Here is a 21,890-nt window from a genome sequence, read left to right on the forward strand (position 1 = left end):
ACAAGATAAATCCTGTGTTTGCTAAACAAATATGGAAAACTGATTTATGGTCTAATAAAATTATATTGTAAACATCCAGACAATTAATAAAATGTAAAACGGAGATTTTGTCTGGATGTATTTTTTTGATGTTCTTGTATTTTTTTGTATTTTTTGTATATTGTTTTCTTTGTATTTTGTATTTTTAATTTTATTTTATGTTTTAATGTATTTGTAACTTTTTTAATAAAATTATATAAAAAAAAATCTGTTCTTATCAGTTTAATATCTGATACGCGCCCTATCTGGGCGCCATATATTAAATGGATTTTTGAAACAGGGAGATGGAAGAAGAGCTTACTCTGTCCACTCCACGCATTGACCTGGTATTGTAGTACCTCCAGGACCGGTGCACCCCTCTCTTTTGCTGTGTGACAAAAACAGAATCATCATCCCAACAACCAGAAGCCGAAATGAGCTGCAGTAGCAGATTTTTGGAAGAAAGCCTCAGCGACGAGCTGCTTTCCTGCCTGCTTTCTTTTCCGAGTCTTGTTAACCCCTTGTGTGCTGGTCCAAAAAAGCCTAGGAAACAGTATTTACCTGGCGAGGCGACGTGTTTGTTATCCTTTGTTGTTCCTTTTTCATGTGACGAGCCTTTCTTCACAAATCTATGTATTTCTGTGTGAATCTATTTATTTATTTGTGTTTCATCATTTTGTATGTATTTTGATGTGTCCATTGCTTGATTTATATATGTTTTTACAAAATCTTTCTATCTCTCCTTCTTGGCAGACAATAAAAGTCTTTGGAGCTGTCAATGTTGTCCGTGTGCTTCTTTCTCCACCTGGTGCCTGCTCATGGAAGTTTTTCTAAAATGAGTGGAGGCTGCTAGCTGGCTAGGTAGGTAGGTAGGTAGGTAGGTGGGCAGCTAGGCCCACAAGATCCAGTAGCAGCTAGGTAGGTGAAATCAGCCTGATCATCCAGGTGGCTTTCACGCCTTTCTGCCTGTCTGTCTCCAGAGTGCAGCTCCGACGATGGCGGGGGGAGGGTGGAGGAGGCGGAGCCATGCAAATTGGAGAGCAGCTATCTGTCCAGTAGTCATGCAGCAGGTTCCTGGTGGTCGCCGCCACCACCACTGCTGCTTTTTATCATGAAGCAGAGTTTTTTTTGTCTGGCCTAGCAGCCTGCCATGTATTGTTGTTGGTTGCTGCTGCTGCAGCTTTTGAATTTCCAATGGTGTGATTTGTGTTGAGCAGCATTGGTGTGCCCTGTCTCCCCGAGGCAGAGGGAGTGCTCTGAGCGTGCGGCGTCCCAGACAAGAGCGTTGCGGTTATCGCTTCTCGGCTTTTTGGCTCAGATCAAGTGTCTGAGCCATTAGGAGTTGAAGAACCTGTCCCCTCAGCCTGGTGGTGTTTCCTTCGGGTGCACCACCTGCTGCTATTGGGGGGACAGCTATCTGAGACGTCTGGTTGCGATCGAGTTGCCAGTATGGCGGCTATTCATGGAGTGGAGGAAGTTGTCAGAGGAGGTGTTGGAGGAATTGTCGATGGAGGTGTCGGAGGTGAAGGTATTGGACGTGTCGGAGGTGTCGGAGTAAGAGGTACTGGACGTGTCGGAGTAGGAGGTGCTGGATTAGAGGAAGATCGTGATCGAGGTTTTCAGGATGGTGCTGAACATTACCATCATGATGGAGGGGGATTCAGAAGACGTGAAAGGGTAAGACCTATAGGTACTTTCCCCTATGATACCCTACGCATTCAGGTAGCCCCAGAATATCGGTTTACCTCCAGAAAACTATTCTAGTTGAGCTATTTGGGTTTTCATATGACCAATTTATGTGTTTCCAGGACTTCTTCAGAAAAGGTTATTTTGATTTGTCTTTAATCTCAAACCAACTGGCAAATGTAGTCCTGGAAAAATATAGATTTTTTAAGACAAATGATTCTCTGAAGGGGTCAAGTTCTCTCCTCTGGAGGAGGTGAGAAACTGCTCATTGTTCACATGTATAATCCGCATGTGAATGAACATGAAATTGAGCGTTACTTGATGCGATTTTGCACTCGCATTAAATCTGAGGGGCAGGTGTTGAATCAATTCGGTGTATGGACAGGTAAGTGGAAGTTCTGCGTGTCTTTTCGCCCGAATGAAGAAGAATTTGGGGGTTTTCAGAGACCTCCCCCATTGTTCTCTCTTGGTGTTAATAGAGGGTTTCTGGTGTTTTACCAGATGCCCCCCTTCTGCCGTAGATGTCTTCGTTATGGGCATGATGGCTCCAATTGTTTGGAGGAGCAGGTGTGTCGCTTCTGTAAAAAGTCTGGCCACCTGTCTAAGGATTGTAAAATCCGAAGCTGCGACCTTTGTGGTGGTCTGGACCACGTTTTTTTTAAATTGTCCTGAGAGACGAAGATGGTATCGTCGTGTGCCTTGGTGTGTCTCTTGGAGGTTCCACTGATCAGCAGGTGGATGAGGATCCCCAGGAAGGTGTTGGCTCTACTGAAGAAGAGCCAATGCAGGCTGAATTTTCTGCTTTGGATGATGGCATTATGGAAGTGGGAGGTGAGGGCATTATTGAGAGCTCTGAAGGTTCTGTTGTCCCCCCCTACTGATATAAAATCTCAGCCAGGTAAATCCAAGTTTAAGAGTGGATCTAGGGCTGAGAGGCATGTCCATATGTCCTCTAAGATGCCGAAGTTTCCTGAGGATAAGGTTGAATATCATGAAGTTCCACTGGATTCTGTGGCGGAGAAGGGTTTTGAAAACCCTTCTTAGAGGCTGAAGTCTGTTCTCGTGTCTTATTCGGAGGTTATAACACCTGCCTCTGTGTCCCCTGATTTTGATATTTCAGAACATCCTAATAGATTCTCGGTCTTGTCTGAAGAGTCAGTGTTTCCCCCTGAACGTGAAAACATTGACTTTGGTACGGTAGCCCGGTCTGAGTCTATTTCAAGTGAAGATTCTGTACTCAGGATTGATGATTTGTCAATGCCTGTCGGAGAGGGAGTGGCTAGTCCTGTGCCCAGTGACTTATCTGAGGGCCAGGACTCGGTGCCTGTTAGATCTTCTAAATGAGATCTCTTACCACTCTCTCTGTAGATGCTTAAGTTGGCATCTTTAAATACACGGGGCTTTAAAAGTTCTCCTAGGAGAACTGCCCTGTGTGATTTTTTAAGTTTAAGAAATAATGACATAGTGTTTTTACAGGAATGCGGGATAAATAAAAATGATAGGATTGAGGTTTTAGAGTCCTTTTGGAATAGGGGCCCATCCCTGTGGTCAGGCAGTAATGAAAATAAGTCCGTAGGGGTGGGTATTCTTTTTAATAGTCCTAGTTTTATTATTGAAAGTTTTAAAGAAGCTATCCCGGGGAGACTTTTAATTGCCCATGTTATTTATCAGAATTTTAAACTTCGATGTTTTAATGTCTATGCCCCTGTTTTTAAAAAAGAGAGACTTGAGTTTTTTAGGTTTGTTTTTAGCAGGTCCAGAACCTTTGATTTTAGGTGGGGATTTTAATTGTATTTTACCACGTGAGAAGAGGGAGAGTGTGAGTATGAGTGATAGGTTGGATGGGTCTGCAAGTGTTTTGAAAGGTGTAATTGAAGATTTTAGGTTGCGTGATGCATGGATGGTGTGTGGTGGGAATGATGCTGGTTTTACCTGGGGAAATAAAAAAACTAAATCCCGTATTGATTTTATGTTTTTATCAAAGGTTTTTAATTTGAGGTCGTCTGTGGTTAGTGAGAATGTTTTTTTCTGATCATAAGATCCTTGAATGTGTATGTGATGTGCCTGCTGAGCGAATGTCTAAGTCTACTTATTGGAAGTTGAATGTCTCTCTTTTAGATGATGATTTTATTAAGCAGTCTTTTATTGTACAGTATAAGAAATGGAGTTTTAGCCGGGGTAATGAGGATATTATTTTATGGTGGGATAGAATTAAAGTTAAGATTCGGGAGTTTATTAGGATGGGTAAAAAGAAAGCTAGGGAAAAAAGGGATTTTTATGACAACCTTAATTTTAAATTACAGGCCCTTTATCAGGCCAGATCCTATGGTTTTAGTGTAGATGAGGAGATTTTAAAATTAAAGGAAGAAATTAAGAAAAATTTAGAGGATAAGGGGAAGGAGATTATTTTTAATTCTAAGGTAGAGGTTTTAGAACAAGATGAGAAATGTTCAAGGTTCTTTTTTAAGAAAATGATTGCTAAAAAGAGTCTCATGGACAAGATAGAGGAGGAATGTAAACTAGATAAAATGAAGGAGGTGGTACACAAATTTTATTCTGATTTATATTCTGCAAGGAAACTTGATGACTCTTTTAAAGAACATTTTTTAAACCAGTTAGATTCTTCCTTTAATTTTAATGATCAGTTGTTTTTAGCTAGTGATTTTAATAGTGCAGAGGTTTTAGGGGTTATTAAGAGTTCTTTAAATGGAAAGACCCCTGGGAATGATGGTCTACCTGTTGAGTTTTATTCTACTTTTTGGGATGTTTTAAAAGATGATTTTATGGTTTTATTTAAGAAGTGTAGTGATTTTAATATTTTACCGTTGTCTTGGACGCAGGGCGTTGTTGTTTTAATTTATAAGAAGGGAGACAAAGAGTCCCTTAAGAACTGGCGTCCCATTACACTTTTAAATACGGATTATAACATTTTTACCTAGCTTTTAGCATCTAGACTGAAGACCGTCATTTCCAAAGTTATAGCCCCCTGTCAGGCCTGTGCGGTGCCTGGGAGGAGTATAACTGAGATTTTATGTACTATTAGGGATACAATTTTTTATTGTTTAGATAGGGACCAGAGCTTGGCTCTTTTTAGTGTTGATTTTGAGAAAGCGTTTGATCGAGTGTCGCATGAGTTTTTATTTGCAGTTTTAGAGAGGATGGGTGTGCCCAAGAGGATGTTGAGACAGATTATGAGTGTGTATGATGGTTGTAGAGTGTCTGTGAATGGTTTTTTGACGAGTGAGGTGATTATTAAATCTGGGGTTAAGCAGGGCTGTCCCCTATCACCTATTTTATTTATATGTTGTATTGAGCCTTTGTTGTGTGCGTTGCGTAAGGAAAAAGTGATTCGTGGTGTGCATGTTCCGGGTGGAGGTGGGAATCAAGTGAAGTTGGCTGCATACATGGATGATGTGACTGTTTTGTGTACGGATGTTGTGTCTCTGTGTAGAGCGGTCAGAACGGTGAAGTGGTTTTGTTGTGCGTCTGGCTGTAAAGTGAAGGTGGATAAGTCTGAGTGTATGGAAGATGGGAGAGTTTGCTTGGTGTGGATGTGAAGATTGTTAGGGATAAAATTAAGATCTTGGGTATTTATTTTACTGCAGATATGAAATATGATTTTAATTGGGACCTCGTTTTAGCTAAAGTTAAAAAGAAAATACAGTTGTGGGCTTTTAGAAAATTAACATTAGAAGGGAAGATTTTAGTAGTTCGTCAAGTGATTTTACCTATTATTTTATATGTTTCTATGGTCTTATTTCCCCCAACATTATGGTTAAAAAGATTAATTCGTGAGTGTTTTATTTTTTACTGGGGAGCAAAAATGGAACATATTAAAAGATCTGAGCTCCAGAAGTTACCAGAAAATGGAGGGAAAAATGCTTTAGATTTAGAAATGTTTTTAAGATTTAAGTTTTTAGCTTTTAATATAAAGATGGCTCTTCGTAGTGATGATTGCATGACCAGCCTTTTTATCAAATACGCCACGGGTTTTATTTTTAGAAAATATAAATGGGTTACTTTGTTTTTAAATAGACCGTATGCTTTTAATCTACCCAAACATTATGTTATTTTAGAGAAAATTATTAGGGGTTTTAAATTACAACATTTTCTGTGGAGATTTTAATTGACCATAGGCGGATTTTAAGGGTTTTTAATTCGAATGAAATTGTGTCTCCAGTTTTAAATTTTTCTGGCAATGTTTTTGAGCAAATTTGGAAAAATGTGGCACAAAATTTTTTATCTAATTTTCAAAAGGATTTGGCCTGGAGGATAGTCACTGACTCTCTTCCCACAAGGGAATCCCAGCATCGTAGGGGCTTGGTTGCCAGAGCCAAGTGCCCGAGAGAGAGATGTGTCTCCAGTGAGTCACCACTACACATCTTCTGGAACTATGGTTTTGCACAGGAGATTTGGAGGCAAATGAGTCCCCTTTTAAAATGGGTAGGTGGTCTGCGTGTTTTAAATCATGAGGCGTTTTTATTTGGTAAGTTTTCATGCATAGCTGAAGAAAAGTTTTTATATGTTTGGCTAATTTTAAATTGTTTTAAAGAAGCCATTTGGTTCGCTAGGAATCTTTTATTATTTAATCATGAGCTTTTTTTTACCCGTTAGAAATTGTATTCAGTATGCCCTTAGTTTAATTCATATTTATTTTTTAAGAGAGAAAAAGAGAGTAGGTGAAAAGCAAGCAAAAAAATTTTGGATTTTATTTCTGGAATAAGCTTTTTTATTGATTCTCTCTTAAGGGACAGATATAGGGAAAGTGTTTAGGGTCATTTAGTGGGGTTGGTGAAGAGAGGGACAGTGTGAGGGATATTGCTGAAGGGACATATTGAGGGGCAGCGTTTTATGTTTGTTATTTTTATGCCAGTTTTTTTTGCTGATTTTTTTCTGGCTTTTTCACAAATGATGTGATTGAGTCCCTCATTGGTTTTATGTGCAGATTCTCCTTTGGGGGAATTAAAACTGGAAGTTAACTCTTGACTGACGTGAAAAAAAAAATCTGTTCTTATCAGTTTAATATCTGATACGCGCCCTATCTGGGTGCCATATATTAAATGGATTTTTGAAACAGGGAGATAGAAGAAGAGCTTGCTCTGTCCACTCCACGCATTGACCTGGTATTGTAGTACCTCCAGGAACGGTGCACCCCTCTCTTTTGCTGTGTGACAAAAAACAGAATCATCCATACAACAACCAGAAGCCAAAATGAGCTGCCGCAGCAGATTTTCGGAAGAAAGGCTCAGCAACGAGCTGCTTTCCTGCATGCTTTCTTTTTGGAGTCTTGTTAACCCCTTGTGTGCTGGGCCTAAAAAGCCTAGGGAACGGTATTTACCTGGCGATGTGACGTGTTTGTTAGCCTTTGTTGTTCCTTTTTCCTGTGACGAGCCTTTCTTCACAAATCTATGTATTGCTGTTTGAATTTATTTATGTATTTAAGTATTTATGTGTCTCATCATTTTGTATGTATTTTGATGTGTCCATCGCTTGATTTCTCTATGTGTTTACAAAATCTATCTATCTCTCCTTCTTGGCAGACAATAAAAGTCTTTGGAGCTGTCAATGTTGTCCGTGTGCTTCTTTCTCCACCTGGTGCCTGCTCATGGAAGTTTTTCTATAATGAGTGGAGCCTGCTAGCTGGCTAGGTAGGTAAGTAGGTAGGTAGGTAGGCGGGCAGCTAGGCCCACAAGGTGCAGTAGCAGCTAGGTAGGTGCAATCAGCCTGATCATCCAGGTGGCTTTCACGCCTTTCTGTCTGTCTCCAGAGTGCAGCTCCGATGATGGCGGGGGGAAGGAGGGGGGCCATTTTCGGGGGAGGGTGGAGGAGGCGGAGCCATGCAAATTGGAGAGCAGCTATCTGTCCAGTAGTCAGGCAGCAGGTTCCTGGTGGTCGCCACCACCGCTGCTGCTTTTTATCATGAAGCAGAGTTTTTTTTTTGTCTGGCCTAGCAGCCTGCCATGTATTGTTGTTGGTTGCTGCCGCTGCAGCTTTTGAATTTCCAATGGTGTGATTTGTGTTGAGCAGCATTGGTGTGCCCTGTCTCCCCGAGGCAGAGGGAGTGCTTTGAGCATGCGGCGTCCCAGACAAGAGCGTTGCGGTTATCGCTTCTCAGCCTTTTGGCTCAGATCAAGTGTCTGGGTCAGAAGGAGTGGCGGAACCTGTCCCCTCGGCCTGGTGGTGTTTCCTTTGGGTGCACCACCTGCTGCTATTGGGGGGACAGCTATCCAAAGCTTCCGGGTTGTGATCAAGTTGCCATTATGGCGGCGATTACTGGAGAGAAGACTGTGGAGAGTATCATCGGAGGAGGAGTCGGAGGAAACATCGGAGGAGAGGGAGTCGGAGGAGACATCGTAGATGGAGTCGGAGTTGGAATTGGAGGAGGTGTTGGAGTCGGTGGTGCTGGAGTGGATGGAGGTCGAGGTGGTGTTCAAGATGCTGCTGGCAGAGGTTTGAATGGAGATGGAGGGGAACCACGGGGACTTCCTCGGGTAAGACCTATTGGTTCATATCCTTATGATACCTTGCATATTCAGGTAGCCCCTGAATACCAAGTGTTGAAGGATGCCAATTTTTTTGCAGACAGGTTTTGTTGGTCGATTTGTTTGGTTTTCATTTCGACCAATTTATGTGTTTTCAAGATTTTTTTAAGCAAGGGTATTACGATCTATCCCTTGTTTCGAATCAACTTGCTAATATTGTTTTAGAGAAATGTCGTGCTTTTCAGTTGCATGATGCTCTAAAAGGGATCAAAATTTCTCTATTTAGCGGTGGAGATAAACTTCTCATCATTCACATGTATAATCCACATGTGGATAAAAATGAAATAGCCCGTTACCTGATGAGGTTTTGCTCCAGGATCAAATGTGAAGGACAGGTTCTAAATAAGTTTGGAGTATGGACAAGGAAATGGAAATTTCATGTATCTTTCCGCCCTGATGACAGTGAGTTTGGAGGTTTTTTGTGACCCCCGCCGTTATTTTCCATTGGGAATAATCGAGGTTTTATGGGTTTCAACCAGATGCCCCCTTATTGCCAGACATGTCTTCGGTATGGGCATGATACCTCCAGCTGTTTTGAGGAGCAGGTTTGTCGGTTCTGTAGACTGACTGGTCACCAAAGTAAAGATTGTCACATTAGACTTTGTGACCTTTGTGGTATTATGGACCACATGAGCCGTGTTTGTCCTGAGAGACGGAGGTGGGAAAAGGGGCAGCCTTTTGTGGTGTCTCTGGGAGAATCCCTTGGTAGGGGGTTGCTCAGGGTCATCGGATTGGTTCTGCTCCCCCTTCTTCTATGGAAGTGGAAGAAAATAATATTCTTGTTGAAGGTTCTCCTGTGAGGGGATTGGATGAAGGTAATGGTGAGGATATGACAATAGACACCTCACAGGGATCTATTGTTCCTTCCTCGAGTATTCAGGTAAAACCTTTACAAAAATCTAAAAAAAGTGTATCTAAGGCTAAGAGTGATGCCTCTGTGTCCTCTAAGAAGCCAAAGATGGATGTGTCATCTGGTTGTCGTACTGATCCTGAGGATTTTGTGGCTGAGAAGAGTTCTTGTAAATCTTCGAAGAAGCTGAAGATTCTGGATGTTCCTGTTGAGGTAGCTTCTACATATCTTTCTGCTTTCTGCTACACCTGATTTAATCCTTTTGGAACAACAGAACAGGTTTTCTGTTCTTGCTCAGAACTTGGTATTCCCCTCTGAAGGTGTTTCGATAGACTTTAGTTTATTGACTCATGAGGAAGTAGTTTCGAATGACGGTTCTGAGCTCAGGATTGATGAGTCATCAATGCCTATTGAAGAAGAAGTGGATGTTTTCTCTATTAGAAGATCTTCTATGTAAAGCTCTTCTACTGCTTTTTCTTCTTTGATGCTAAAAATTGCATCAATAAATACACGGGGTTTTAAAAGTCCTTCTAGAAGGACTACCTTGTGTGATTTTTTGAAAACTAGAAATAATGATATTATATTTTTACAGGAATGTGGTATTAATACAAATGATAGGCTTGAGGTTTTAGAAAAGTGTTGGGATAATGGCCCCTCTATATGGTCAGGTAGCAATGAAAATAAATCTGTAGGAGTAGGGATTCTTTTTAATAGTTATTGTTTTACTGTTGATAGTTATGAGGAAGTTGTCCCGGGGAGACTTTTAATTGCCCATATTACTTTTCAGAATTTTAAATTTCGATGTCTTAATGTTTATGCCCCAGTTCTTAAAAAGGAGAGAAGTGAGTTTTTTAGGATTTTAGCTTTGTTTTTAGCAGGTTCTGTTCCTTTGATTTTAGGTGGGGATTTTAACTGTATTTTACCTGGGGAGAAAAGGGAGAGTATTGGTGTAAGTGCTAGATTGGATGGTTCTGCGAGTTTGTTAAAAGGTATGATTGAGGATTTCAGGTTGTGTGATGTATGGAAGAAGTGTGGTGCGGATGATCCTGGTTTTACGTGGGCGAGTAGTACAGTGAAATCCTGTATTGATTTTTTATTTTTATCTAAGGTTTTTACTCCTAGGTCGTGTGTTGTCAGTGAGAATGTTTTTTCTGACCATAAGATTGTGGAGTGTGTGTGTGATATGCCTGCTGAACAAATGTCTAAGTCTGTGTACTGGAAGTTGAATGTTTCTCTTTTAAAGGATGATTTTATTAGGGAACGTTTTATTGAACAGTATAGGAAGTGGAGTTTTAGTCAGGGGGATGAGGATATTGTTTTATGGTGGGATAGAGTTAAGGTTAAGATTTGGGAGTTTTTTATTAGGATGGGCAAACAGAAAGTTAGGGAAAAAAGGGAGTTTTATGCTAAGTTAAATTTTAGGCTTCAAGCACTATTTCAGGCTCGTTCTTATGGTTTTAATGTAGATGAAGATATTTTAAAATTAAAAGAAGAAATTAAGAAAAAATTGGAAGAAAAGGGGAAAGAAATTATTTTTAATACTAAAGTAGAAGTTTTGGAAGAAGATGAAAAATGTTCTAGATATTTTTTTAAGAAATTGGTCAATAACAAGAGTTTTATGGATAAAATTGAGGGAGAGGGTAAAATTAATGACATGAAGAGGGTTGTACATAAGTTTTATTCAGATTTATTTTCTTGCAGAACTCTTGATAATTCTTTAAAAGAGCATTTTTTAAGCCAGTTGAATTCTTCTTTTAATTTTAATGATCAGTCTTTTTTATCTAGTGATTTTAGTAGTGCTGAAATTTTTGGTGTTATCAAGAGTTTTTTAAATGGGAAAACCCCTGGAAATGATGGTCTGCCTATTGAATTTTATTCTACTTTTTGGGATGTTTTAAAAGATGATTTTATGATTTTATTTAATAAGTGTAGTAATTTTAATATTTTACCAGTGTCTTGGACGCAGGGCGTTGTGGTCTTAATCTACAAAAAAGGTGATAAAGATTCCCTTAAGAATTGGCATCCTATTACACTTTTAAATGCGGATTATAAAATTTTTACAAAACTTTTAGCATCTAGACTTAAGACCGTCATTTCCAAAGTTATAGCCCCCTGTCAGGCCTGTGCGGTGCCTGGGAGGAGTATAACTGAGATTTTATGCACTTTTAGGGATACAATTTTTTATTGTTTAGATAGGGACCAGAGCTTAGCTCTTTTTAGTATTGATTTTGAAAAAGCTTTTGATAGAGTGTCACATGAGTTTTTATATGCTGTTTTAGAGAGGATGGGTGTGCCTGAGAGGATGCTAAATCAGATAAAAAGTGTGTATGATGGTTGTGTGAGTAGAGTGTCGGTGAATGGGTTTTTATCTGATGAGGTTTTTATTAAATCTGGCGTCAAACAAGGTTGTCCCCTTTCGCCTATTTTATTTGTTGTGTGGAGCCGTTGTTGTGTGCCTTGAGGATGGATAAAGTGATTCGTGGTGTGCATGTTCCGGGTGGGAATGGATGTCAGGTCAAGACCTTAGCCTACATGGATGATATTACAGTTTTGTGTACGGATGTTGTGTCTCTGTGTAGAGCTATAAGAACGGTGAAGTGGTTTTGTTGTGCGTCTGGGTGTAAGGTGAATGTTGATAAGTCTGAGTGTATGGTAGATGGGAGAGTTTGCTTGGTGTTGATGTGCCTTTGGTGAGGGATAAGATAAAGATTTTAGGTATTTATTTTACTGGGGATATGAAGTATGATTTTAATTGGGACCTCATTCTTGCAAAAGTTAAGAAAAAAATTCAGTTCTGGACATTCAGAAAGCTTACTTTAGAAGGGAAGATTTTATTTCTGCGACAAGTTATTTTACCTATTATTTTATACGTGGCTATGGTTTTATTTCCCCCAGCACTTTGGCTGAAAAAGTTTAATACGTGAATGTTTTATTTTTTATTGGGGAGCCAAGATGGAACGCTTCAAAAGATCGGAGCTTCAAAAATTGCCTGAAAATGGGGGGAAAAATGCCTTGGATTTAGAGATGTTTTTAAGTTTTTAGCGTTTAATGTAAAGATGGCTCTTCGTAGTGATGATTGCATGACCAGCCTTTTTATCAAATACGCCACGGGTTTTATTTTTAAAAAATATAAATGGGTTAATTTGTTTTTAAATAGACCGTATGCTTTTAATCTACCCAAGCATTATGTTATTTTAGAGAAAAGTATTAGAGGTTTTAAGTTGCAACATTTTACTGTGATTTTAATTGATCATAGAAAGATTTTAAGGGTTTTTAAATCTGGTGAGATTGTGTCTCTGGTTTTAAATTTTTCTGGTAATGTTTCTCAGCTAATTTGGAAGAATGTGGCACAAAAGTTTTTAAGTAATTTTCAAAAAGATTTGGCCTGGGGATAGTCACTGACTCTCTTCCCACGAGGGAATTCCAGCACCGTAGGGGCTTGGTTGCCAGAGCCAAGTGCCCGAGAGAGGGATGTGTCTCCAGTGAGTTGCCACTACACATCTTCTGGAACTGTGGTTTTGCACAGGAGATTTGGAGGCAAATTAGTCCCCTTTTAAAATGGGTAGGTGGTCTGCGTGTTTTAAATCATGAAGCGGTTTTATTTGGTAAGTTTTCATGCATAGCTGAAGAAAAGTTTTTATATGTTTGGCTGATTTTAAATTGTTTTAAAGAAGCCATTTGGTTCGCTAAGAATCTTTTATTATTTAATCATGAGCTTTTACCCGTTAAAAATTGTATTCAGTATGCCCTTAGTTTAATTCATATTTATTTTTTAAGAGAAAGAAAGAGAGTAGGAGAAAAGCAAGCTAAAATCAACTTTGGCTTTTATTTTTGGAATAAGCTTTTCTATTAATGCTCTCTAGGGATAGAGATAGGGACAGTGTTTAGGGATAGGTTTTAGGGTCATTTAGTGGGGTTGGTGAAGAGAGGGACAGTGTGAGGGAGAGTGCTGAAGGGACATACTAAGGGTCAGTTTTTTATGTTTTTTATCCTTGTTTTATTTTTATGCCAGTTTTTACAGATTTTTCTGGCTTTTTCACGGATGATGTGATTGAGTTTCTCATTGGTTTTATGTGCGTATTCTCCTACGGGGGAATTAAAACTGAAGGTTAACTCTTGACTGAAAGTGAAATAAAAAAAAAAAAAAAAAATCTGTTCTTATCAGTTTAATATCTGATACGCGCCCTATCTGGGTGCCATATATTAAATGGATTTTTGAAACAGGGAGATGGAAGAAGAGCTTGCTCTGTCCACTCCACGCATTGACCTGGTATTGCAGTACCTCCAGGACCGGTGCACCCCTCTCTTTTGCTGTGTGACAAAAACAGAATAATCATCCTCATCCATACAACAACCAGAAGCCGAAATGAGCTGCAGCAGCTTGTTTCTGGAAGAAATCCTCAGCGACGAGCTGCTTTCCTGCCTGCTTGATTTCATTTCGGATTCTTGTTAACCCCTTGTGTGCCGGGCCAAAAAAGCCTAGGAAACGGTATTAAGCAGGCGAGGCGACGTGTTTACTATCCTTTTGTGTTCATTCTTCATTTGATGAGCATTTCTTCCCAAATCTATGTATTGCTGTGTCAATTCATGCATTCATTTATTGATTTACTTATTTATTTATTTATTTCTGTGGTTCCTTATTTTGTATGTATTTAGATGTGTCCATTTCTTGATTTATGGATGTGTTTACTAATTGTCTTTCTTTCTTTCTTTCTTTCTATCTTTCTATCTATCTATCTATCTATCTATCTATCTATCTATCTATCACTCCTTCTTGGCAGACAATAAAAGTCTTTGGAGCTGTCAATGTTGTCTTTGTGCTTCTTTCTCCCCCCTGGTGCCTGGACAGGGAAGTTTTTAAAAAAAGAATTGAGACTGCTAGCTAGCTAGCTAGCGAGCGAGCGAGACAGGCAGGCAGGCAGCTAGTCCCCCACAAGATCCAGCAGCAGCAGCAGCTACTAGGTGCAATCAGCCTGATCTGCCAGCCCGCTGGTGGCTTTCACGCCTTTCTGTGTGTCTGCGAAGTGTATCTCCGACGATGGCGGGGGGAAGGAGGGGGCCGTTTTCGGGGGAGGGTGGAGGAGGCGGAGCCATGCAAATTGGAGACCAGCTCTCTGTCCAGTAGTCAGGAGGCAGCAGCAGGTTCGTCGTCGTCGCCGCTGCTGCTTTTTCTCCTGAAGCAGATTATTTTGTTGTTATGTAGTTGTGTTTTGTGCCTGGCCTAGCAGCCTGCCATGTGTTGTTATTTGCTGCTGCTGCTGCTTTAGAATTTTCAATGGTGTGATTTGTGGTTAGCATTGGAGTGCTGCCCTGTCTCCCCGAGGCAGAGGGAGTGCTCTGAGCGTGTGGCGTCCCAGACAAGAGCGTTGCGGTTATCGCTTCTCGGCCTTTTGGCTAAGATCAAGTGTAGTATCTGTTCTTATCAGTTTAATATCTGATACGCGCCCTATCTGGGTGCCATATATTAAATGGATTTTTGAAACAGGGAGATGGAAGAAGAGCTTGCTCTGTCCACTCCACGCATTGACCTGGTATTGCAGTACCTCCAGGACCGGTGCACCCATCTCTTTTGCTGTGTGACAAAAACAGAATCATCATCCCAACAACCAAAAGCCGAAATGAGCTGCAGCAGCAGATTTTCGGAGTCTTGTTAACCCCTTGTGTGCTGGGCCAAAAAAGCCCTAGGAAACGGTATTTACCTGGCGAGGCGACGTGTTTGTTAGCCTTTGTTGTTCCTTTTTCATGTGACGAGCCTTTCTTCACAAATCTATGTATTGCTGTGTGAATTTATTTAATTATTCATTTATTTATTTATGTATTTATTTATGTGTTTCATCATTTTGTATGTATTTTGATGTATCCATCGCTTGATTTATCCATGTCTTTACAAAATCTTTCTATCTATCTCTCCTTCTTGGCAGACAATAAAAGTCTTTGGAGCTGTCAATGTTGTCCGTGTGCTTCTTTCTCTACCTGGTGCCTGCTCATGGAAGCTTTTCTAAAATGATTGGAGGCTGCTAGCTGGCTAGGTAGGTAGGCGGGCAGCTAGGCCCACAAGATCCACTAGCAGCTAGGTAGGTGCAATCAGCCTGATCATCCAGGTGGCTTTCACGCCTTTCTGCCTGTCTGTCTCCAGAGTGCAGCTCCGACGATGGCGGGGTGGGGGGGGGAGGCGGAGCCATGCAAATTGGAGAGCAGCTCTCTGTCCAGTAGTCAGGAGGCAGCAGCAGGTTGGTCGCCGCTGCTGCATTTTCTCATGAAGCAGATTGTTTTTTGTTATCCCTGGTCAGTAGTTGTGTTTTTTTAATGTCTGGCCTAGCAGCCTGCCATGTATTGTTGTGGTTAATGCTTTAGAATTTCCATTGGTGTGATTTGTGTTGAGCAGCATTGGTGTGCCCTGTCTCCCCGAGGCAGAGGGAGTGCTCTGAGCGTGCGGCGTCCCAGACAAGAGCATTGCGTTATCGCTTCTCGGCCTTTTGGCTAAGATCAAGTGTATTATCTGCTGAAAGGCTGGGGAGTTAGATCTGTCCCCTTTTTGGGGGACAGGTGCAGTTTTTGTTTTTTCTTTTACAGAGAAAACCTGCAGCTATTGGATAAGATGGCTGGATTATTTGGAACTTCATCGGCCCGTGAGGTGCGAATCAAAAATACTGCAAGAATCAACATCCCTGAGGATAAGAGATCGGCACTGAAGTTCGTCATCTTAAAGGAGCTGTGCCAAATGGATCCTGCAAGTTTATTCTGCATGCCAGAATATGTTTCCAGTGGTGTCTATGAGCTGGTATTTAAAGAGACAGCAGATTACAAATGCTTCCAAAGGATGTTTCATGTTAAAGAGCTGGATAACAGATTGGATGGGGTTTTTGCTGACTTTCTGCACATGGAGCTGGAGAGGTATGTGACTGTACAAATGTATTACCCTTATGTCACTGCTGAGGAGATTAACACTTTCCTGTCAATGCAATGTGAGTCTGTCACTTTTGTAAGGGACATAAAGAATATTTATGGTGTGTGGACAGGAAAGAGACTGTTTAAAGTACGTTTTGCACAAGGGGATTGGGAGGATGAAGTGCACCACCTTAAGCAAAAGTTTGAAATTGGGAGTGCAAAAAAAGGTAAAGGCAAAAAGAAAAGGAAAGGGAATCGTGCAGCAAAAAATTCAGCACAAGGAGAGGATATGGTGACTGAAACTGAGTGTTTCCCTCTGGATTTCCCTGTTTATAATAAAGAAAATTTATCTGACAGGCTGAGTGAGAGCTCAGATGAAGATTTACCATAAAAGAAGGTTAAATTCCCCTTGCACAAACTGTGGGGGCAGATACCCCTGTGTCAAGTCCTTTTTTTGCCTCTGACAGAGATGAAATTGACTCCATTACTTCAGATGGAGGTGAAGTACAGAGGATGACTATGCCTTTTAACCCTGGATCTCTCATATCTACAGGGATTCCTGTTCTTTTCAGGGATGTTACCAGGATAAGTACAGACCCAGGGTAATGTGTATGCTGTGTGACTTGTTGCACTAAAGTTTTATAAATGCTGCTGCAATGTATTTCTTTAAATGTGAGGAGTGCCCAAGCAGCAGTGAGGAGAAGTACAGTATTTTATTATTTGGGGTCTTTTCCCTTTGATATTTGTTGTCTGCAGGAATGTGGGATTGACTTTTGTAAATATAATTACAAACAAATAAAGCAGTCCTGGACTAGAGGGAAATCCTTTTGGTCTGGGAGCAATGACTGTAAAAATTCTGGGGTGGGGATTTTGTGCAGCAATAATATAAAAGTGACTTCTGTGCTGGACATTGAGCCAGGAAGGACTTTAATGTTAATATGTAAATACCAGAACATTGCTGTTAAAGTGTTAAATGTTTATTGCCCCACTGACAAGGAAGAGAGGTGTCAGCTACTGGAGAAAATTCGTTTTTTTCTGCCAGGGAAAGAGACTCTGTTGGGACTTTAATTGTGTTTTATCTGCAGATGATCGCACAGGAGCAAGGGGAACTGATAAATCCTCTGTTTTGTTTAAACATTTAACACAAGATTTTCATTTACAGGATGCCTGGAAAGCTGCTGTAAGGAACAGTGACCCTGGGTACACATGGGGGAATGTAAATAGTAAATCTAGGATTGATTATGTCTGTGTAGGGGAAGGTTGTACTGTACAATCTATGTGTTTAATTAGTAATGTTTTCTCTGACCACAAATTGCTAAAGTGTAATATATTGGTGAGTGGAGCACAGACACTGGGGAGAGGTGATTGGAAACTAAACTCTAGTCTGTTAGAGGATGTACAGGTACAGACTTTATTTAAGGTAAAGTACAGGATTTGGCAGACTTATAAAGTAAAGTTTTCCTGTATTAAGGTGTGGTGGGATTGGGTCAAACAAAGGGCAAGGGAGTTTTTCATTAAACAAGGGGTTAAGCTGAGGAGGGAGAGGAGACTCAGGTTCAGCTCATTAAATAGGAGCTTACAGAATCTGCACAGATTGCAGGCAGCTGGGGAGCAGGTGCGCAATCAGATACAGAGTGTTAGAGAGCAAATTAACCTCTGGATAAAAGAGAGGGGCAAGGAAATAATATTTAACTCTAGAGTTAAAGACATTGAGGAAAATGAGACTTGCTCCAGGTTTTTCTTCAAGAAAGTTGTTAATAAAAAAGAAATTATTACTGAACTAGAAGGTGATAAGGATTTAGATAAAATGCTACATAACGTACATAGTTTTTATAGTGATTTGTTTAGTGCTAAAGCTGTAAATAAAAAAGAAATTATTACTGAACTAGAAGGTGATAAGGATTTAGATAAAATGCTACATAACGTACATAGTTTTTATAGTGATTTGTTTAGTGCTAAAGCTGTAAATAAAAAAGAAATTATTACTGAATTAGACAGAGACAGAACTGGATAAAATGCTACATAATGTACATAGTTTTTATAGAGATTTGTTTAGTGCTAAAGCTGTAAATAAAAAAGAAATTATTACTGAATTAGAAGGAGAGACAGAACTGGATAAAATGCTACATAACGTACATAGTTTTTATAGTGATTTGTTTAGTGCTAAAGCTGTAAATAAAGATTTTTTAGGGGATTTTTTACACAACCTACAGGGAAGGTTAAACAGGGAAGGTTAAACACAGAAGAGTATTTCTTATATAGAGGTTGAGAGACAAAAAATAAAACCCCTGGCTGTGATGGGCTCACTGTGGAGTTTTATTTGTGTTTTTGGGACATTATAAAATATGATTTATTACAGATGATACAGGAGTGTTTGCACACAGGGTTATCAGGGTCACAGAAGAGGGGAATTGTAACTCTCTTATATAAAAAGGGGGAGAGAAATCTCATTAAAAACTATAGGCCAATCACGTTACTAAACGTGGATTATAAAATAATGGCAAAAATCCTGTCCTCCAGGTTAAAGGAAGTTATAGGAAGTATAATCCAAGAGGGACAGACGTGTGCAATACCTGGGCGCTCCATATGGGAGAATCTAATAGTGACACGAGATGTGCTGCAGGAAGCCATTACCAGTAATAAAGGGGTGGCTGTTCTGTCACTAAGCCTATGACCGAGTGTGTCATGAATTTATGTTTTTAGTTTTACAGAAAATGAATTTGCCCAGTAGTTTTGTAAATATGGTTAGGGTTTTGTATAGAGATGTAAGTAGTGAAATTCTTGTAAATGGGTTTAAAACCAGTCCTGTTAAAGTAAACTCAGGAGTGTGTCAGGGCTGCCCCTTGTCACCTTTATTATTTGTCTGTGTGATAGAACCTTTATTACAGGCTATCAGAAGGGAAAAACTAATAAAAGGAATCCCAGTACCAGGTGGAGGAGGCTCTGTAATTAAAGCCCTTAGCTACATGGATGATGTAGTTGTATTATGTAGCAGCAATGTCTCTTTAAATAGAGTGGTTTTAATTGCTGATTTCTTTAATTATGTATCAGGCTTTAAGTTAAATGTAGATAAATGCAACTGCGTTTCCTTTGGGCCCTGGGTATATGAGGCCAGTTGTAAAGTTAATGTACAAAGTAATAAAAGTATGGAGATTCTAGGTATCTCTTTTTACCAAACATTATCTGCACTAGAAAATTGGGATAATATTTTGAAAAAAATTAAAACAAAATTAACCTTCTGGAAACTGAGGGATTTATCTATCAATTGTAAAATACTAATAATTAAAGCAGTTTTGCTGCCTATTTTGCTATATGTAAGTCCTGTGTTTTTACCCAGTGACTTGTGCCTTAAGAGAATTAATAGAGAGTTTTTTATGTTCATTTGGGGATCCAAAATGGAAAAGGTGAAAAGGGAAATAATGTACAAAGACCCCATTAATGGTGGGAGAGGAGTCCCTGATGTAAAATAATTTTTATTTTTAAAGTATTTGGCCTTTGTTATAGAATTAGTAGGGAAAGGTCATGTAGCGAGTCACTTTGTACTCTATGGCTGTGGTTGGATCCTACGTAAATATAAGTGGGAATCTCTTGATTTAAGGAGACCCTATGCCTTTAATCCATCCAAATTCTATGTAGTTCTGGAGAGGATTATTAGAATTTTTGGTTTAAAAAATTTGGAGAAAGAAGTGGTTTCTGATGCAAAAAAACTAACTGCATTAAAAAATCAGAGAAAATTGTCCTAGTAGATCGCTATACTGAGACAGTATCTAAACATATCTGGAACATGGTACTAAATAAAAAGCTAACTAACAGCCAGAAAGACCTTGCCTGGGCTATTGTACATGAATGTGTCCCTGTAAAAGCGTTCCAGTACAGGAGAGGGTTACTGAGGAGCCCAATGTGCCCCAGAGATAACTGTAGAGATGATGAGACAGTTCTGCATTTGTTCTGGAACTGTAATTTTGCACAACAAGTGTGGAAAAAATGGGAGCTGTAATTAAACACAGAACAGGGCTATTTTTGTTTTGTCCATTCAGTGTATGCAGCTTTCTTGCGGACTCTTGTTAACCCCTTGTGTGCTGGCCCAAAAAAGCCTGGAGAACGGCTGTCACTTTGAGAGGCGACGTGTTTGCACTTTTTGTTATTTTTCCATTCTTCGTTTCATGAGCATTTATTAACAAATCTATGTATTGCTGTGTACATTCATTGATTGATTTAGGTGTTTTATCTTTTTGTATGTATTGATGTGTCCATTGCTTGATTTACTTATGTGTTTAATAAAATGGTGTTTCTTTCATGTAATTAGCAAGAGTCCATGAGCTAGTGACGTATGGAGGGGCAAAGTTTCCCAAACCTCAAAATGCCTATAAATACACCCCTCACCACACCCACAAATCAGTTTTACAAACTTTGCCTCCCATGGAGGTGGTGAAGTAAGTTTGTGTTAGATTCTTCGTTGATATGCGCTTCGCAGCAGGCTGGAGCCCGGTTTTTCCTCTCAGTGTGCAGTGAATGGCAGAGGGATGTGAAGAGAGTATTGCCTATTTGAATTCAATGATCTCCTTCTACGGGGTCTATTTCATAGGTTCTCTGTTATCGGTCGTAGAGATTCATCTCTTACCTCCCTTTTCAGATTGACGATATACTCTTATATATACCATTACCTCTACTGATTCTCGTTTCAGTACTGGTTTGGCTTTCTACTACATGTAGATGAGTGTCCTGGGGTAAGTAAGTCTTATTTTTGTGACACTCTAAGCTATGGTTGGGCACTTTTAAATAAAGTTCTAAATATATGTGTTTAAACATTTATTTGCCTTGATTCAGGATTTTCAACATTCCTTATTTCAGACAGTCAGTTTCATTATTTGGGATAATGCATTTGAATAATCAATTTTTTTCTTACCTTAAAATTTGACTTTTTTCTCCTGTGGGCTGATAGGCTCGCGGGGGCTGAAAATGCTTCATTTTATTGCGTCATTCTTGGCGCAGACTTTTTTTGGCGCAAACATTTTCGTGTTATTTCCGGCGTCATACTTGTCGCCGGAAGTTGCGTCTCTTTTTTTACGTTTTTGCGCCAAAAGTTTCGGCGTTACCGGATGTGGCGTCATTTTTGGCGCTAAAAGCTTTAGGAGCCAAATAATGTGGGCGTCTCTTTTGGCGCTAAAAAATATGGGCGTCATTATTGTCTCCACATTATTTAAGTCTCATTGTTTATTTGCTTCTGGTTGCTAGAAGCTTGTTCACTGGCATTTTTTCCCATTCCTGAAACTGTCATTTAAGGAATTTGATCAATTTTGCTTTATATGTTGTTTTTTCTATTGCATATTGCAAGATGTCTCAGATTGACCCTGAATCAGAAGCTACTTCTGGAAAATCGCTGCCTGATGCTGGATCTGCCAAAGTTAAGTGTATTTACTGTAAACTTGTGGTAACTGTTCCTCCGGCTGTTATTTGTGATGAATGTCATGATAAACTTGCTAATGCAGATAACATTTCCTTTAGTAGTGTTCCATTATCTGTTGCTGTTCCATCAACATCTAATACTCAGGGTGTTCCTGTTAATATAAGAGATTTTGTTTCTAAATCTATTAAGAAGGCTATGTCTGTTATTCCTCCTTCTAGTAAAAGTAAAGGTCTTTTAAAACTTCTCATTTTTCAGATGAATTTTTAAATGAACATCATCATTCTGATTCTGATAATGATTCCTCTGGTTCAGAGGATTCTGTTTCAGAGGTTGATACTGATAAATCTTCATAATTGCATTAGAAATAGAGGATTCTGGTCCTCCTGATACTAAATCTAAACGTTTGAATACGGTTTTTAAATCTCCTGTACTTATTCCAGAGGTTTTTCCTGTCCCTGATGCTATTTCTGAAGTAATTTCCAGGGAATGGAATAATTTG

The 21,890-nt window shown here is 39.6% G+C and overlaps 4 non-coding genes and 1 pseudogene across 4 annotated transcripts; all 5 read left to right on the forward strand.

Moving 5' to 3' along the window:
• The first annotated feature begins 213 nt into the window (after positions 1-213).
• On the forward strand, positions 214-399 carry LOC128654979 (U2 spliceosomal RNA). The gene has a single exon (XR_008401600.1). It is a non-coding gene; the product is annotated as a U2 spliceosomal RNA (small nuclear RNA).
• Positions 400-6,679: 6,280 nt separating this feature from the next.
• LOC128655033 (U2 spliceosomal RNA) lies at positions 6,680-6,861 on the forward strand. The gene has a single exon (XR_008401626.1). It is a non-coding gene; the product is annotated as a U2 spliceosomal RNA (small nuclear RNA).
• Positions 6,862-13,205: 6,344 nt separating this feature from the next.
• LOC128654988 (U2 spliceosomal RNA) lies at positions 13,206-13,400 on the forward strand. The gene has a single exon (XR_008401607.1). It is a non-coding gene; the product is annotated as a U2 spliceosomal RNA (small nuclear RNA).
• Positions 13,401-14,470: 1,070 nt separating this feature from the next.
• On the forward strand, positions 14,471-14,661 carry LOC128654925 (U2 spliceosomal RNA). The gene has a single exon (XR_008401564.1). It is a non-coding gene; the product is annotated as a U2 spliceosomal RNA (small nuclear RNA).
• Positions 14,662-15,556: 895 nt separating this feature from the next.
• On the forward strand, positions 15,557-15,687 carry LOC128655074 (uncharacterized; annotated as a pseudogene).
• Positions 15,688-21,890: the final 6,203 nt, after the last annotated feature.

This window comes from Bombina bombina, chromosome 3 (genome assembly GCF_027579735.1).
Source record: "Bombina bombina isolate aBomBom1 chromosome 3, aBomBom1.pri, whole genome shotgun sequence".
Taxonomy (NCBI): Eukaryota; Metazoa; Chordata; class Amphibia; order Anura; family Bombinatoridae; genus Bombina; species Bombina bombina.